General features: G+C 34.3%; 1 pseudogene; it reads left to right on the top strand.

Annotated features, from left to right (window-relative positions):
* The first annotated feature begins 9,595 nt into the window (after window positions 1-9,595).
* Window positions 9,596-10,572, top strand: LOC147826098 (olfactory receptor 1J21-like; annotated as a pseudogene).
* The last annotated feature ends 609 nt before the right edge of the window (window positions 10,573-11,181 follow it).

Below are 11,181 nucleotides of genomic sequence, written 5' to 3'. Positions count from 1 at the left end.
TTTTGTGATAGCTAAAACTTGGAAACAGCCCAAATGCCCATCAACTGGACACTGGATAAAGAAAATGTGGTTTTTTAATAAAATGGAGTACTACTCAGCCATAAAAAATGAGAAATTAGAGACATTTATAGCTAAGTGGATGCACATTGAGGCGATACTCTTAAGTGAAATAAATAGGGCACACATGTATAAATACTGAATAGTTTCTCTAGTGTGAGAAACTGAAAGTGTAAATAAGGACTAAATGTATAATAGGTAATGTGAAATAGGAAGAAAAGGGGCAAAGGGGAAGGAAGTGGGAGGGCTAGGGGAAAGGATAGAAGGGAATGGGATTAATATGAGAAATTGGAAAAGTAGGAAAAAAATCTTTGTAAATGGGGAGGAATGGAGGTGTTGAAGGGAGGGCTGGGCAAAGTTGAAAAATAAGAACCAAGAGATACTATGTAAAGGTGCAAATTTCCAATGATGAATGTCATTATATTGTATACCTAAAATGTACCAATGATTAGAATGAATAATCGATAATGCAAAATAGAAAGAAAAGATCCAAAGGGGTAGTGGTAGTGGGAGGGGCAGGGGAAAGGAAAGAAGGGAAAGGAAAAATGCTGAGAAATGGAAAATATTGAAACAAAGTCTTTGTAAATATGGAAGGGTGGAAGGGGTGAAAGGAGGGCTAGGAATGGGGAAAAAATTAGAACCAAGATCCATTATGTAAAGGTACAATTCCCAATGAGAAATGCAATTGTGTTGTATACCTACAATGTACCAATAAAATAATTTAATTAAAAAATGTTAATCCTCTTACAGTCTTCATTGTACATATATAATATTACAGAAATACACAGGTATATATAATAAATATACCATTGATTAGGGAAAGCAACTAAATTTGGGTTTGTTCATTACCAGATCATGACCCAGTATATTTTTCCTCATTTATAGCAATATTTTTCTAAGTTGCCATACAATTTTATTAATTACAAGCTTTATTCTTGTTAAATTAATCATAGAAGAAACTCATAGTAACCATCAACTCTGGAATGTTGAACTAGATTGTGATGTGTTCATACTATGAAATAATACAGAATAATAAGAAAAGGATGAAGTACTGATACCACAAGACAGATCAAATGCTTTAATATTATTTAGTAAAGACCATGATATATAACACATTATTTGTTATATGATTTCAACTAGATGAGTTTGAAATGTGTGCAAAATCAGTCAGAGATTGTACACATCAGAATCTCATTAATCCTTGGTAGGGTCCTGACTAGGAAAGAAAGAAGAAAGCTTTCTGAGGGGTTGAAAATGGTCTGTATCTCCAACTTAGTAATGTAATCATTTCATTCTTATAAACAAATGAAGAAATCCAAAAAGAAAGAGAATTAAAATTTATATGCTAAATAATATACATTTCCAAATAAAAAATTTAATAATAACCTCTATGTAGTGCTTTTGCCAAAAGAAATCACAATATAAACTAGAAATTGTTTTGAAAATAAAGGTAAGCTATTGTAGAAGAGGTAAAATTTTATCTCTAACACATTACCTATTTTTGACTTGCTTGACATACCACTCCAGACAAAATGGACCTGCCAGATATTTGCAGAATGTTTCTGACCAAATGAGATAAAACTAGAAATCAGCAGCAAGAGGTCCTTTAGAAATTTTACAGTCAAATGGAAATTAAACACCATTCTTTTGAATGAACAATGCATCAATAAACAAGTGGAATTGGAAGTTTCAAAATTCCTTAAAAAATGAAAATGTTCATATGAAAACCTATGAGATATAGCAAAAATAGTATTGAGAGAAGTTCATACTAGTATGGGCCTCCATTAAAAATACAGAGATTTCAAATAAACAACCAGGTGAAACAACTCGGGAAACTAGAAACAGATGAACACACAAAATTCAAAATTAGTAGAAGAAAAAAATATCAACGAGTTGAGCTATAAAAGCCAGAAGCTATACAAGACATAGATTAATAAAATGAAGAGATCTGCTTTCTTAAAAGTAAACAAAATTGACAAAACTTTACGTAGTGTAAAAAAGGAAAAAAAAAGAGAAGTCCAAACCTAGTAAGATAAGAAATGAAAAGGGAGACTGACATTTGACAACACAGAAAGACAAAGTATCATTAGTGGCTATTATAAACAAGTGTTGGCCAACAAATTGGAAAGCTTGAAGGAATGGGTATATATATGACCACATTTAACCTTTGCAAATGAACTAGAAGACATAGAAACATCAACCCAATAGTAATAACTACCAAAGAGACAGAAATAGTAATAAGAAAGTCTTGCAGCACAGAAAAGAACAGCAATGGTTGGCTCTACTGAAGAATTTTACCAAGATGTTAAAGAACTACCATCAACTCTTCTCAAACTCTTTGATTATCTTGAAAGGGATGGAACTCTTCCAAACTCATTCTATGAGGCCAGCATCAGCCTGACCTGAAAGTCAGAAAAGTTCACGTGGAAAAAAAAAGAGAGAAGCATAGAACTGTCCATGATGAACATAGTTGCAAAAATTCTCAACAAAATATTACCAAGTTAATGTCTGCAGCATATAAAAGTAATTGTACAGAAGGCCAGGGATATAGTTCAGCAGTAGAGCACATGCTTACCATGCATGATTTCTAGGCTCAATTTCCAACACTATCAAAAAAGAAATAAGAAAGAAAGACAAGGTTATACACCGTGGTCAAATGGGACTTATCCCAGGGAAGCAAAGATGGTTTACCATATGCAAATCATAAATATTAATACACCACTTCAATAGAAAGAGATAAATACCATTTAATTGTGACAATAGATTCAGGGAAGAAAACATTCAAGAAACTTCAGTAACATTTCATAATTTCATTTAACCCCAAAACTCAGATACAGAAGGACTATACATCAACACAGCAAATGCTATACAAGATAAATGTATATCTAGCTTCAATTGATGCATCCAAAAGCTGAAATGATTTTCAGTAAGGTCAGGAACAAGACCACAATGTCTACTTTCATCATTATTCAATGTAGAATGTGACATCTCACCCAGAACTATAAGACAAGTGAAAGAAATGAAGAATATGCAAATAGGAAAGAGAAGTCAAGCCATCCCTGTTTGCAGCAACATGACTTTACAATTTGTTGTTGACTAGAAGCTCCTCAAAACTCAGTGCAATGGTCCAACACCAGCTCCAGAGGCAGAGAGAGCTGCAGTGTTAATTTCAGCAGTAGCAGCAGCAGAGAAAGAGTTGACTCCAGAGCTGGAGCCAGCTCCCTAGCTAGGTGCAGTTCCAGGATTGCTAGATACCCTGCTGGCTCTAAGTAGAGCTAGTTTCAGTTTTAAAGCACACCCAGACCCTCCACTATGTCTAACATTATCTATGGAGCTAGAGTTTCCTCCAGTACAATATCCAGCTCCAGTGCCAGAGGTAGAGACAAGTCCAGAAATGTGTTAATGCATTGTTAAAGCAAAAAGATTATCAGTATTGGATGGGAAGAGGTTCAAGGAAATTGTGGAATGATGTTAATGCTTTGAGATTTTTGTATTTGCTAAAATTAATTATGTTGTTAGTATCTGAATGTACAATTATTTATAATTATGTGTAATGTACAAAGAATATAGACTTTAATTCCATGTCATATTTGTGGAGCAAAACCCAGTTGAGTGATTGTAGCAGTAAAATAAGATTTGCATTTAGAGACAATGTCTAGGGGTAATATTATGACAGACTATTTCTTTATCCAGGTTATAGTTACTTAGATGTGTTTCTCTTGTGATAATTCATGAAGTTGTTCATTTCATATGTGCTCATTTCTGTATATGAGTGTTATACTCCTCTTAAAAAATGTTTAAGAAAACATCATTTGAAATTAGAAATTTACCCTTGAACTATTTACTATTATTCCACTTTCTACCCACGTTAGGAAATGACTAGTCAGAATTTTGTGCTTAATTGTCCATTGATTTCTGTAGTTTTATTTCTAATTATATTCATCTCTAAAATATATATTTATATTTGCATATATATAAATACATGACTTAAATTGCTTAGGCTTCCTTAACAATGTAGCAAAGATTTTTTAGAATTAAACAATAGAAATTTATTTCCCCACAGTTCTGGAGGCTAGGTGACCAATATTCTAGCTGAACTGTTGTTTTATTGAGGATTCTTTTCATGGTTCACAGAGAGCTGCCTTCTTGCTATGTCCTCATGTGGAAAAAAATAGAGAGAAGAGGGATCTTGTCTTATGAAGACAGGAATCCTGTCATATTAGCGCCCCTCCTTATTATTTTATTCAAATTCATTTCCTTCTTTGAGGCACTATCTCCAAATACACAGGGCTGGAGCTTCAACGTGGAGCTATTTATGAAAGGGTGAAAAATTCTGTCTATAAAATTAGAAATAGCTGCAAATTTATCTTTGATTTCTGTTTGGTTTATTATAGAAGTCTTCTTTTTTGTATGATTATTACATTTCTTAAATTCTATCATACAACATACATAATTGGTCTATCCTGTCAGTAGGAAAAATATCACAAATTATTTGCTTTTGAAATTTTTTTATTACTTATTGTGCTGTGAATATTATTGCTACCAATCTTCTCATTTTTGTCTATAGTTGTTTATGTGCAAGGTATCTCTGGGATATAAAACTGACATTGGATCATGATCCATAAAAATGCATATATTCAACTGAAAGGCAAAATTAGAGATTGTTTCTTTAATAAAAGTGATTAAGACTTGCAATCCACATATAACACTACAAAAAATATTAAATCTTATATTTCTAATATCTTGTTCTACACTGGAACCTAACTGAAGCTTTAGTATACCCAGAATTATGTTGGGATTGATCATCCTTAATGGACATTAGCCCATTTGAAATTTTATTTGTTGAATTCCTTGTGAATATTATTTGCCTATTCTTTAGTTTTTGTATTTGTGTATGTGATTGCATTTTATTAATAAATTATAACATATTGCAGAGGGATGTTCCTAAATCAGACTCAGAGTGATGGCAGAAACCTGTACAGAAGGATAAATCTAAAGGTGTCTGAAGAAATGGTATCTGGTATCTGATGAAGTAATAATTTCATTTACTGATTCCAACAGACCCTTTTTGCATATTATTCAATCAAATAAGAAAAGTTTTTTTAGACAGGGTCTTGCTATGTATTTTAGGTAGAATTTGAACTCAGCTGTGTACCCCAGGCTGGCACTGAAGTTCAGGCAATCTTTCTGTCTCAGCAGGAGGGATTACAGACCTGTGCCACCACACCTGGCTCAAATAAACAAGTTTGGAGAATGGATTTTATTGTCATCTTTATACACATAGGAAAAGAGGGAGGTACAATAATGTTCTTTTGTGTAAGGAGGAAATTTTGTCAGTCCTAGATTTCTACGTAAACAAACAATTGTTGGATTATCATCCAAGCAACACATCACTGAACATGATCTACAGGACCCTGAAGCAATGCCTCAAATCTAAATATCTTACAGAATTTTCTGATCCAAATCATAATTCCATACACAGATTGTTTTTTAACATAAAAAGACCCAAATAAGAATATTCATAAGTATTAACACATCTTTACTTTGAATGATGAATGCGTTATATTTTTTTAATTTACCAGACATTGAAGAAATGCATTGGAGATATATGGAAGAGAACTAGGGTATAGATAAATTTTTATATTTACTTTATTGGTACATTTAAGGTACACAGTATAACGACATTCCTCATTGGAAATTTGCACCTTTACATAATCCATCTTGGTTCTTATTTTTTCCCCATTCCCCTGCCCTCCCTTCAACCCCTCCACTCCTATCTACAAAGACTTTGTTTCCATTTTTTCTTTTTTTCATATTAATTTCATTCCCTTCTTTCCTTTCCCCTACCCCTCCTATTTCCCCTTCCCCTTTGCACTTTTTCTTCCTATTTCATATTATTTATTATACCTTTTAGTCCTTATTTACACTTTCAGTGTCTTACACTAGAGAAACTGTATGAGTTGAGTGAGAAGCCTGGATAAGATATTTATTTTACTGTATTGTGAGAATCTTGCACCAGTGGAATAATCAAACCACAGCTTTTGAACAAGAGACAGATTCATATCAGCTATATTTCCTGTCTCTGAGTCCACAGGTTACAATGATACATAATTTCTCCTCACTCTTTTATTCAAAGATTAAAGATATTAGAGTAAAAAAATAATATGGGTTTGGAACAAAAGCATTTGGATTGTCAACTGAATAAACGTCCTCCTTTGTGAAGATCTCTGAATTTCATTTTCCCCAAGGTTAACTGGGAAGACTTAAATCTTTGTTATTCAGCAAGTTCATAATCACTGCCCTCTGTTTATCATTATTCCTCCAAAGGTAAATGCTCCAATGGCTTCTTCCACAAGTAGTTCTACCTTCAAGGGAGCCAGCCAAAGAAACATTTATATTTGCCTGTAATTTAGAGCTGGTATGAAAGATTGCTCCTCAGGTCCTTTTCATGTTTTGTAAAATTAGAACTCACATCAGTTTCTCAGGAGCTATGAGCTAATGTACATGGATATGTCTGCTGGGGTTGACTCTGAACTGATGGCTCTTCTGCAAGCTGCAGTGAAATGTTGAGCCCCTTACAGACTCCAGATTTTCCTCTGTATTCCATGTCTTCTAGAGAGAAATTGAAGAAGCTGCCCGTGTTTTTTTCCAAAGATAGTTGTGCACATCACATAAGAGGTCATGTCAGAATAGAAGAGTTACCATTCAGTAATATGAATGACTATGTTTGAATGTCTCTGTCCACTGCATGACACTCAACCCTAGATACTATGAGCTTCATACTATCCACAGAATGAAAGAAAGCAGCATTTTGAATAATTCATTTTGAACTGAGGATCTAAATTTTACAAAAAAGTTTTTAGTTTATTAGTCCATGAATGTGGTACATAATGTTTGCATTCCTTGTGGGAATTTGGTACTTACACATAATACATCTTTATTTCTTGTTTTATTCCCCTTCCCTTCTCTCCCTCCTCCCTCCATCCATTACTTTATCCTCTACATTTTTTTAGTACATGTTTGCAGCACATATACTGCACACATTACTTGTGTGAATTACTAGGGACAATAATTCTCCTTTTACAATAATTTATCTGAAATTGATTTTATATCCAGTTTTAAGGGGGACTCTGAAATAAACATATCTTCTTTTGCATATTTTAAACCCTGGCAAGTATTGCAAAATTTCTTGCAAATTTAATACCAATGTGTGCTTTTGTTCCTTTTTGCTGTCACAATCTAGCTATAAGTAGGTTAAAATACATTAGCCTCTTATTCAGATTCCTGATGATTGTCTTGCCCTGCTTTAATCTGCTCTCTACCTAGAAAACAGCAAGCTACTTAAAATTCTTAGTCATGTCTTTATTTAAATATTTGTATCAGTGTACTACTATTCTGGAGTAGAATTTGAAATTTTTGTTATAGCCCAAAAGGCCTTGTAATTTCCTGGCTCTTTGATAATTCTCTCCAAATATTCCCAGGGTATCCATGGTCTTGAGTTGTTTCTTTTCCTCAAATGCCATAGCCTCATGAACCTAAACCTTTCACTAGAGTGCCCATATTGATATTCCTCCAGTGATAGCTTCTTCATTTAGGATTCCCTTAAATAAAACATATAAATGAGCCTTTTTGTCACCTTAGCCTCTTATAATTTCACAATCTATCAAAACTATGAAATCAATTTCCTCAAAGTCAATATTTAGGAATATACCCTAAGATACATATGCTAATAAGAAAGCTGACATATGAAGAATGTTATTTGTTACAATTTTGTTGGATATAGCAAAATATTAAAAACTACCTACATGTCCAATAATGAGTTTTATGATAAACTAATAGATATTAACATGAAAATGAAATAAGTAACATCACTGAGTATTTAACCCACCTCATTTAGTAACATCACATAAAGGGAATTTTTAACATAGTGAGATGAAAAATGTAGAATATATGAGATAATATCAATCAAGTTGGGAGAATTGGTCCATGATCTCAACTTCAGTTACCCCCCAAGTGAATGATAAATAAGAGTGGGATATCTCCTCAGCTCTCAAATACAAAGAAGTTCAAGTTGATTAAGTCTTTATATCCATTATGGATTCCATGCTTAGCAGATATATTCGCTTATTGTTTTTCTCTTTTCATTTGTAATTTTTCACATGGATGAGTTTAGACAAACTGGTTTGAAGGATAAAGAGAAATGATTACCAAAATACTGAGAATTTTAGAATAATGACTAGAAAAATGTCATTTTCAGGTGATAGATATTTCATCACAAAGGCAACTGGATGAACGTATCCCAAAGAATGCCAGGAAGGAGCTGGTGGATTTTGCCAATATCTGCATGCTGTAGTCTGTGTGATATGAAAGGCTAAAGAGAAAAACCTGAAGAACTGGAAGGAATGGTTTTTATTGTTGTTTTGGGACAGGCAATCGAACCCAGGGTCTCATGTATACTAAAGGAATAGATTTTATTAGAACGATGTAGACCTCAATTCTTATACATATTGTTGATATCAAGAGAAAAGCTTTGGGCAAAATATTTTTCTTCCTCTATGTACTAGGGAAAAAATAGAAGTCAAGTTTATGGTATAATTTTTATTAAATAATTGGTTTTTTAAAAGAAAAATGTCATTTAAAAATCTTTATCAGTAAACCTAGGGTATGAACCACAGTAAAGGAGAAGGTAATATTTGTGGATATTAGTCACACATTACAATAACCTCTCATTTGTCAGATCCCTGATGCTAGTAGAAAAGCCAAGTATTCCTCAGTGTTCTGAGGATTTCAATAGGAATGATTTGGTTTGAGTTGAAGCGATAAAAAGATGTGACTTGGAAAGATGAACAGACTTTTTTGTCAGAGCCCATCAAAATTTCTATTATAAAGGGGATGAAAATGTTGAGTGAGAAAGAATCTTCTTAAAAAAGAACCAATGGCTGAACTACAAGACAGATGTCTAGCTATTTTATGATATGATGTACATTTGTGCTTTCAACACATTTCTTTGACCCAGTGCACATTACTCAGTCTCCAAATCTCTACATTGTGATATTTTGCAGACACAGAGCATCCCATTGGTTTCTTTTCATTTAATTCAATCACTGGAAGTAAAGTGTTAGCGAAACAGGATTGCACAGGCAAAGGAACGTTGGGACATTAATAAATGTTTAGAATTATCTACTGGTTTTCTATTAACTGATACCAACCTGTCCTTGTGTCAAATTGCTGAATGCCAGATTTTGTCACAAAGTCTGTGACTCTTCAAGTTAAAACCTGGTCTGATCTGATGACCGCTCAAAAATTTCATGCTTCTCCACAGAATGTTGAGTTGGTTTTCAGGTAGACAAATAATCTCCTTTGTCTAAATCATCACTAAAGCACTTTGTGGCAAAAAGCTTGACATATCCAGATTAACATTTGGAGGTATAGACTAGTTTGAAGGCAGGCTTTTATTATGTAATAGTCACAGTTACTTCTCATTTTTCATAGATCTATTCCTTTTTTTGTATCATCAGCCTGATAGAAAACAAAGAGCATGAGGAATGATAATCACAGCAGTGTGTCTGAATTCATCCTCTTGGGACTCCCTATCAGGAAGGAGAAGCAAGGCATGTACTATGCCCTGTTTCTGGTCCTGTACCTGACCACAGTGCTGGGGAACCTGCTCATCCTCCTGCTCATCAGGCTGGACTCCCACCTCCACATTTCTATGTACTTCTTCAGGCACTTGGCTCTCATTGACATCTCTTTCTCATCAGTCACAGCTCCAAAGATGCTCATGAATATGCTGACTCATAGTCAATCCAACTCTTATGCGGGGTGCATTTCACAGGAATTCTATTTCTTACTATTTGGTGGTGGTGAAAGCCTCCTTCTCACTGCAATGGCCTCTGACAAGTATGTGGTCATCTGTCACACCCTCCACTACAGCATCATCATGAGTCATATCCTCTGTTCCTTGCTAGTGATTGCATCTTGGGTCCTGTCCTTTGCTGCTGCCCTTGTGCACACTCTCCTCCTAGCCTGTCTCTATTTCAAGACAACACTCTCCATCACTTTTTCTGTCACCTCCCTTCCTTACCTAAGCTGTCCAGCTCAGACACCTCAATCAATGACGAGGTTCTTCTCATTGTAGGAACAATTGTTATTACTCTGCCATTCATGTGTATTCTGGTGTCTTATGGCCACAATGGGGCCACCATCCTGGGAGCTCCCTACATTAAGGGAACCTGCAAAGCTTGTCCACATGTGGTTCTCATCTCTCTGTGGTCACTATCTAATATGGAGTAATTATTAGTCTCTATTTCATCCCCTCCTCCAATAACACTTATGACCAGGATGTCACTGTGGCTTCTGTGTAGGCTCTGGTCACACCTATGCTGAATCCCTTTATCCACAGTCTAGAAGAATGGGGATATGAAAAGCGCTCTGGGGAATCTGCTAAGTAGAGGCAAATTTTCAGTGGATGGTCATTGTATTTCCTATTATTTGGTTATGAGATCTTCCCAATGACACACATACATACTTTCTTTGAATTGTTGTTTCTTGGTGAGTCTTGATAGAACACTGTTTTTTACATCTGTGTTTCATGTTAGACATAGTTTTGTATTTTTGATATAGATTTAAGAGTCTTGAGAAAGGTTCTTATAAACATACCTATATAATTACCCTTTCCTGTGTCTCTCAATTTCACATTTTCCTTGTCCTACAAAAGGTTTCATTTTTTAATGTAGTCACATAAATTTTTTTATTGGATAATGTACAGTTTTTTTTAATCTTTAAAATTTTTTTAAATTTTTATTTATTAAATTCTTTTATTGGTACATTGTAGGTATACAACACAATTACATTTCTCATTGGGAATTGTACCTTTACATAATGCATCTTGGTTCTTATTTTTTCCCCATTCCTAGCCCTCCCTTCACGCCCTCCACCCTTCCCTATTTACAAAGACTTTATTTCCATTTTTTCCATTTGTCATCATTTTTCCTTTCCCTTCTTTCCTTTCCCCTGCCCCTCCCACTACCCCTACCCCTTTGGACCTTTTCTTCCTATTTTACATTATCGATTATTCATTCTAATCATTGATACATTTTAGGTATACAATATAATGACATTCAT

Source organism: Heterocephalus glaber, unplaced genomic scaffold, assembly GCF_053883595.1.
Source record: "Heterocephalus glaber isolate CG9 unplaced genomic scaffold, H.glaber_assembly_v1.0 deba00001479, whole genome shotgun sequence".
NCBI classification, from domain to species: Eukaryota; Metazoa; Chordata; class Mammalia; order Rodentia; family Bathyergidae; genus Heterocephalus; species Heterocephalus glaber.
Note: the sequence above shows the minus strand (reverse complement) of the source record. Positions and strands in the feature narration are given on the sequence as shown.